This window comes from Melopsittacus undulatus, chromosome 3 (genome assembly GCF_012275295.1).
Source record: "Melopsittacus undulatus isolate bMelUnd1 chromosome 3, bMelUnd1.mat.Z, whole genome shotgun sequence".
Lineage (NCBI taxonomy): Eukaryota > Metazoa > Chordata > Aves > Psittaciformes > Psittaculidae > Melopsittacus > Melopsittacus undulatus.
The window spans coordinates 90,204,006-90,212,707 of NC_047529.1; positions in this window are offsets into that span (position 1 = coordinate 90,204,006).

Here is an 8,702-nt window from a genome sequence, read left to right on the forward strand (position 1 = left end):
TACATAGGTTTTAAAAGTTGACAACTTTGTCCCTCTCCAGTTTTGCTCTGATAGGTAGCAAATTGTACAAACATTTGGGGATTCTTTTTCATGGATTAGTTTTCAGATATTTGATGGTTGCATAGAAGGTCCCAACAAGGCAGGAGAGAAAATGTTGGGATATACTTAACTCCACAGCAAATATTCTTGAAATAACCTTATACTGATGAGTAGTGAATAGTTATCTTCATCCTTTTGCTCCTGGGCCTTCATTACAATGGAAAATTGACTTCTTTAAAGTACTTCTTGCATAAGAGATATTCCAAACAAACAAAAAAAAATCAGTATTTTGATCTGTTGGTGCATATACAGAAAGGAGGGCAATGAAGAAGGTAATTTTATCTTGAGATATTTAACATTTTTAATACTAATTTAGTGTCAGCTCTTAGAACTGAAAATTAGTGAATAGCACACAAAACACAGAAAGCTACTTGTCAATGATGATGCTTTGCTAAGCTCAGTTTCATACACATAGCAAAGCAGGGAGAGATGCTTCATGGTTGTTCTATGATTAAAGTGCTTTCCTTAGCAGGAAAATGCCTACGTGATGAGGTTACTGGCTTAAGAGTGCAGGGGAGATTTCATACATAAATTTCACAATACTGCAATCATTACATTTCATTGCTTTGCCTTGGTGCACTCAGCACTTTAACCTAAACCGTACCTACAGAAAACACCTCACATTTTTTTTCCTGCAATCTGTAGTGAGACTGTGCCATACATTTCAGAAATATGACTTTTCTAGAGGCATGACTGGCAGAAAGATGCTGTCTTGATCCATTTGTGCCTGTACCCATTTAATTCCTGTTCTACTTGCTTGGAAAAGTGAAGCATACTCTATCTGACTCCCAATCTCATTTTCTAACTAATAGTTGATTGGTCCCATCTGGGTAAATATGGAAAAGAAATGCAAATGTTTGGCAGAACACTCACCTCTGCTGCATTACAATGCCCCTGATGGATGGGAAAAGAGCAGATTGTGCACTAAAATCCTGAGTTATGTCTTTTACTGTGAAAAAAAGGTAAGAGTTCGAACTGAAATAATTATATTTGGGGAGCAAGGGACAAGAGCTCTTAGTAGGCTTCTTATTTCTATATTCACCCACTAAAATGTAATCAGCAACAAAATGCTGTTTCTTAAAAAGGCACTCCAGTACAGTTGCTCCAGCATGAAATTTTGTCCATATACTCCAACAGTTACTGAAGAAGCAACTGATTAGAGATAAACCTGAATAAAGCAAATCTTCACAGATGAGAGTTTATTTATTTATTGCTCTTTCATAATTAATGCAGTTTCATTTAGTTGAACCAGTGACTCAGTCACACAGAAGAGTGACAGGCATCATTCCTTCTGTGTTCTTGGCCCCTGGAAAGCACCAAGCCAAGAATTAGAAACTTATGCTGGCTAATGCTGACTTTAGTCCAGCACTGTAGATAAGAATGCTTAAATATATGAATACTTGTGAGCAGAGCAGCCACTGTGAGGGGGAAGGAAGCCTATTTAAAATCTGAAATGGAAAAGCCCAGTGGCAGTCAATCAGTATAAGTAACCAGAAGCAAAGACTTTGTGACTAGGTCCAAATGAAGAAAAAGGAGGCGTAATTCCCTCACCCTACTAAACCTCAGGACATACTTATTCAGAAAACCAGTGCTACTGCACTGGGTTTTGTAAAGTGTCACACCTTTGCCTTGAAATGAAGTAATGATTCATCTATCATGGGGAGAGGAGAAAGATACTACATGTAATCCATTGCTTGCGATTAGTGTGGAGCAGCTGACACTTCTTTAAAGGCTAATCTGGACATTCATCCTCAATGTTTCAAGCTACAAATATTAATCACGGAATAATTTAGTCTGAAAGGGACATCTGGAGGTCATCTGCTCCAACTGCCTGCTCTGTTCAGGGCTTTGTCATTAGAGGAGGTTGCAGAGGGTCTTATCTAGTCAAATTCTTATTACCACCAAGAATGGAGATCTCTCGATCCCTACACTATCTCTCCTTAGTGAACACAAAGCTCAGGAGGGGGAGGGATGAAACAAACAGACAAAAGGGAGTAAGATAATTGTATGCACTATGATAAGGACAGGACCAAATTATGACTGGTGTGCTAAAGGGAGAGGGGACAGAAAGCTTTCTTGTATCCCATAACAGCACAGTAGTCAGAATGTGTCTTGGACCACTAAGAGGCACATGAGGTGCATGGAAATGGTTTTTAAACACTTAGAAGAGAGCTTAAAGAAGAGAGGAACAGATTTTTCTGTGCGTTTTCTATAAATGTCACAGATGAACATGAAAGGAGGATGTTGGTCATTGGAGAAATTTTCGGAATAGTAAAGACTGTGAAACTGGAGTTCTGTCTCAGTGTGCTCTCCATCACTGGAACTTCCAAATAAAATGTCAATCTGTCAGGAATGTCTTATGCACTGCTAATTTGACCTTGCAGTAAGGTGACAAAGTGGCTTCCCCTTTCAGCTCCGTTTTCCCTGCGTCTGTGATGGAAGAACTGGAACACTGAATCTCTAACAAGGTCATCTTGAGAGACTCAAGGATTAGGAAGCAACAGGATCGTTTAGCACTATAGATGTAAATGTGTAAGCTGAGTACTTGTAAACTAAGCCCTATAAGGCCTGATCTACATTTGTCAAATTGACTGTTTTAAGAGTAGAAAAAGCTCCTTTTACGTATTTTGCAGTGGTTGAGGTACCAAAACCAGTGTGTTTTGACATGAAGTTTCCTTAGGAAAGGTCTACTCAATTGCAAAAGTTTTTGAGGATTGAAAAGCTCTGGCCACTACCATATCCTCGCTTTGAAAAATATCTATGCCTCTGATCTTATTTATAAAGCTAATATTCTTCAGTGAAAGACGAAACATCTTGGTTCTGCATAGCAGCAACTAAGTGAAAGGACTGGTAAAGCAATATGGAATATCATTACTTAAATCATTGCACCAAATCCTGCCTTTCCTGCAAGCTAAAGTCTTTTTTTTCTTTTTTGTCTCTGTGAATACAGGCAATTTGCACTCCTAGTGAACAAGCACACAGATCAGCACAAATAACCCTGGTAGTAATGAATGCCTCTGGCAGTCACAAGAGACAGACCAAGGACTGAACGGACGCGTAGACTGAGTTATGTGCTGCAATTTCCATTCGGTTGCATCTTATGCAGCTGCAGTCTCTTGTTACTAGAGGGTACAAGGTTTTCTGCAAAATAGGATTAAGAGAGTTCTTAATTGTGCTGTGCATTCCCTTCAGATCTACCCAAATGCTCAGGTCCTTGACAGCTTTCTCTCTCAAACTAAAATTGTGATTAAAACAAATCTACTGCAATTGTGATGTTATGCAAGTTTCAGCAATGACTCTGGAGAACAGAAGTGTAAACTGTATCCAAAGTCTTAATCCTGTGATTAATGAAGGAGGTTCTTGAAAACCATGACATTCACTGCAGGTACAAAAGTTCACTTGAGTACATTCAGTGGCTGAACAAAGATTAAAAAATACTTTGATATATGTGAAAGTGAATATATGTGAAAACCAAATTTGTACCCTGCACTCAAGAAAAGGATGGAATTTTAGTAGAGAGATGCATAGCAAAACCTACTTATTGTTGAGTGTTTCTGTCCTACATCTTCTCTTGTAAATCAAATATCATCTGTAAGTCAAAGTATTTGCATAACAGCATAACTCAGACTTATTTACATTACCATATTTCTATGGAATAATATGTGTATTTGAGACCTCACTATTTTGAGCTGCAGTTGCAAAGAAAATGAACAAGACCAATCATTTACTTTTCAACTAGAAAGCAATGTACTCTGTTCATTCTGCTTCACCAGAGTTCAAATGTGCATGAGCAAAGTTTGTGAAGATTAGAAGGGTATTGATGAGTATATGAATTAAGCACAACTACAGGGTGGGCAGAGAATGGATTGAGAGCAGCCCTGAAAAGAAAGATTTGGGGGTGTTAATTGATAAGCTCAACGTGAGCTGGCAGTGTGCGCTTGCAACCCAGAAAGCCAAATGTGTCCTGAGCTGCATCAAAAGAAGTGTGACCAGCAGGTCAAGGGAAGGTGATTCTCCCCCTTTATTCTGCTCTTGAGATCCCACTTCATTCAGCTCTGGGACCCCCAGGGTAAGAGGGGCATAGACCTGCTCAAATGAGTCCAGAGCAGGGCCATGAATATGACGGAACTGGAGCAGCTGTCCTATGGAGACAGGCTGAGAGGGTTGGTGTTCAGTCTGGAGAAGAGAAGGCTCTGGGGATAACTTCCAACAGCCTTCCAGTACCTAAAGGGCACCTCTCCAGGGACCTGGAGAGGGACTTTTAACAAGTGCATGTAGGGATAGGATGAGGGAGAATGGCTTCAAGCTGAAAGAGGGTAGATTTAGATTAGATTATTAGGATGGTCTTTATTGTGAGGGTGCCAAGACACTAGAACAAGTTGCCCAAAGAATTTGTGGCTGCTCTGTGCCTGAAATCTTTCAAGGCCAGGTTGGATGGGGCTTTGAACAACCTGGTCTAGTGGGAGGTGTTCCTGCCCATGACAGGAGGTTTGGAAGTAGGTGTTCTTTAAGGCTCCTTCCAACCCGTACCATTCTGTGATTCTATGAATGAATTAAATATGTTAGTTTTGAAATAGAACTTACATATTCAAAGGTAGGATTGTCTTTGCAATTTTTTGTGTTAGTTAGTTTTACACTAGATCCTATGTTGTGGTGATTTATAGAACAGGGAGAAATTATTGTGAAGGCAGGTCAGAACTCTATGAATTGTTTACTTGATATAGGGTATTTTGTTTTATTGAGGTACTTACAGTGAAGATACACTAGAGTATCATTATATGTTAAGAATTTCATTGCAGCTAACTAGGCTGGTTAAGCAGAGTCATACTTCTGTCCCTACTGTACTTTTGCTTCCACGAATATAATCTCTGGAAAGTGCTATAAATACATAGGACATACTGGTATTCTTCTATTTGAAAAACAAGAGGCATGGAACTGTTAGTTGTGCATTCATAATATTTATAACTAGTAACAAGAGAGGGTGTTTTATTATGGAAGTGGGATGTGTGGTGGCACCCTGCAGGAGAGAATGCACTAAACATTCTGTTGGTTTTCCTGGTATTTGCATTTTACCACTCAGGATAAAAACCCTCCCTGAATGTCAAACCTTATTAGGCTTGACAAATTTCACTCACTTATGGGAAGAGGAGACTGAGAGGGATGAGAGAGGGGTACATATTTTTGGTAAAAATTTTAAAAAACCAACCAAACCACTCTTTATGTTAAAATATATGCTGGAACTAATATAACAGACTCCACTCTTGCCCCATCAGCAAATAAAGCTCAAAGGGGTCTGTGTTCCTGCTAAGCCTCCCATCTCAAAGGGAAAGGATGGATGCGTGGAAGTTTCCCTGCTCTTCTGTTTTTGTCTAATATTGGCTCCTGCAAATGCTTTACTGTTGTGCTGTGGTGGCAGCTCAGTCAGAACTGAAGTGCTCTCTATTAGCAGAAAGACAGAAAAAGTCATTCCTCTCACAAAGAACAGAAATGTAAAGGCAGACAAAAGATAGCAGGCAGATGCAGTCAGCTGAGGGGCTAAAATGAAACATTAAGGCAGTATTGGCTGTTGCAACAGCCAGCAATTCCCAGCAGACCTGCATATTAATTGCTGTTAAATTTCCCAGTTGTTAAACTAGGTAGTAGCAGAAGAAGGATTTTAAGGTGGCAATCAATTGGCTTTGCCTGTAGTTTTAATTAGCTCTCTCCAAGCATATGGGAGCCCACAAGTAGCTTTAGAATGTGGCTCCTTCAAAATGTTACAGGGGGATGAAGAAGTTATGGATTGACCTGGAGTAGAAATCAGTATTTTTTGGTACTGTCTATCAAAAAGTCTGCTTGTAACTGAGCTAGAAATGGTGCTCCCTTTTAGCTTTCTTTTGCAGTCTCCTGGTTCATGTCACCCAGTACTTCTCCTGTGCCTAGGAAAAGTTTTAGATACAGCTCTAGTATACTTCATCAACTGTAAGCAGCATGTTGTCCCAGCTGTTCTTTAAAAGTGAACCACGGTCTTATATATGTTTAGAAGACTACTATAGTTTTCTTCTGTGAGTTAGAGAAGCTTGTTTTAAATGATTAACCTCAAAGTCTTCACAAATTCATGTGGATCTGCGAGTTCTTTTCCACTGGCATTTCTACGAATGTGGCAGGTTTCTACCACGTAATTCTACCATTTCTGCAAATTTACTGCTAACAGTTTCCTAAGGGGACTTGAGCAGTTTGTTTATTTTGAATGAAATTTATTTTTTTAGTATTCTTTATACCTCCAGCAACTTTCAGAATTTCTTATCTACCTTTGCTGTTTTCCCTCTGCTGGCTACAGTAATCTTATGATAATCTATTCCAGCCTGTGGAAAATCCTAATGAAATCTCTCCAGTGTACCTCAGCATACTTGTTAGAAAGGGAGGGTGACTCACAGGTTGAAGTTTCTAAGCAGTAGTTGAGGAAGGACTGGATACTTCAGAGAATGGGCAAGGTTATAATGACAGCTGTGTCAGCTTTGAATCTGCGGAGAAGGACACTAACTGCTATGGGTTTCTGACTGTTTTGCTGGGCAATGTGAGATACAATCACTGCCTTTGCTGAGTATCTTTCAACCAAGAATTTCAAAAGGCTGCACAGATATTCAACCGCAGAATAAAAGGGAAAGTATACAGAGAAGACTGCTACAGTACACTGAAATCAAGGACCATGACGCAGTATTGTTGAAAACCGCTGTGTCAACCCTGCAACAAAGTTGGTTTGATTTCTTGATTTTACCCTCCTGACTAATTAGGCTTAATGTGTTCAATATAGACTGAATGAGGTAATGGATGAACTAAAGAATATGTTTCAGCATTTAAAACCAATGGGAATAATCCTGTTAAGGTAATCTGGCCAAGTCCCTGAGTGGTGTGCATAATGCTGGCAGAAAGTCCACTATGTTGAATTATGTTTCCTGCATACACAGGCATGGCAAATTTGTTTTGTAAACCTAATGTGTAACAAAATGAGCAAGGCATCACCTGGAAAGAGATCCTACTTGCTTGCTTCATAGTATTACTATTTTTCATTATTGAAATGCCATCTATTAAACTATATTAATAAATTTAATTAAGCTTAGCAACATTCCTAAGGGGAAAAAACATTTAGATAATGCTCACCAGACATTTATTTAGCCAAGTGAAATGTCTGCATTTTATTGGCTTATATCCATGTGTATTCTAACATTCAGAGTATCAGTAATTTCTTTTGCTGTTTAAATTTGATTAGGTCATGCTATTTAAGATTTCTATAATCAAATAAAATACCTGTGGCTCAAAACTCCCAGGGTACAGAAAATGCTCATTACTTTCTCAAAGCTCTTTGATGCTGAATGAGGAGCGTTTGTTCTAACCAATTAAGTGCATAGGAATTTAAACATAATGATTATATTTTCTAAGAGAGAAATAAGAACAGATGTACCTTCTCTTTTTTAACATAAGTCCATATTTAAAAGTCCATTGAGACTTTCTATATAGAAGGTCCTTCTAAGCAGAAGAAACCACACTGCCTACCACCCAACCCGGCAAGGACAGCGCAGTGTATAAAGCAGAAAGGAAAATTTCAATAGGCATGACATCAAGAAGGTTCTTACTAAGCTAATGAAAATTGCTCCATGAAATGTTGGATAGGAATAAGCCTATTTGTCTTCAGTAACACACCTAGCTTAACCTTATTTTCCCATTTCCAGGTCCCATTACCGCTTTTACAACAGTTATTCCTTGCCAACACCTGCATGATCATCATCTGGTCTCATTCGCACTCCCTTCACTGGCATATAGGTAACTAAAATGACTGTTGTGATTGTACTCTTAGATTACCCAATGACTTGGGATTCTCTCTGTAATTTTACATTATTAGTTTAAGAAACAACACAGTTGCATAAATCAAGATATGGGCAATAGAAGATAGTTTTAATGCATTTTCTTTTCCATGCTAGTGTAAGAAAGGCAGCTTTTCATTTCTTTGAAGGGAAAAATCAACTTGGATGGGCCTGGAAGCAGCTACAAGTCTCAGTGTCTCAGGATGCTTGTCATGGCTAATCCACACTCAGAGAACTTTTTAAAGTATAAATAAGCTGCAGACATTTCTTCCTTCACACTCAATTTCCACTGTTTAAATCTGTGTGGCATAAGCTTTATGTTTAAAAAGCCTCTTAATCCTATTGCCCAGTAGGAATCTCTTAATAACTTCAGGAGTGACTGGAGCACGTTCTTGCCTGAAGTTGCCATCAAATACTGTTAAACCAAACACAATCCTCACACTGTGTCCAATTTCATCCCAGGGCAAGCAAGTTAACAAATGAATGTCACTAGTAGAGACTAGCACCTTTCTCATTTTATCCTCATTTGCTTTTCTTCTGCCAGGGGTAATTTTTTAGTTTTAGTCAGTATTCATCTATAAAAATGTCTTGCCTTCTTCTTAATCTAATTTCATGCTTGCAAAATGTAGACTGCATCATCACGTGCAGCAGATGTAGCTGGAGATGCTAAAATCAGTCCTTGGGTACTGATTTCAAGTTTGCTTAGAAGATGTAGAACAACTATAGATTGCTTCAGTGCTGCAAAACATTTTTGACCTAAAA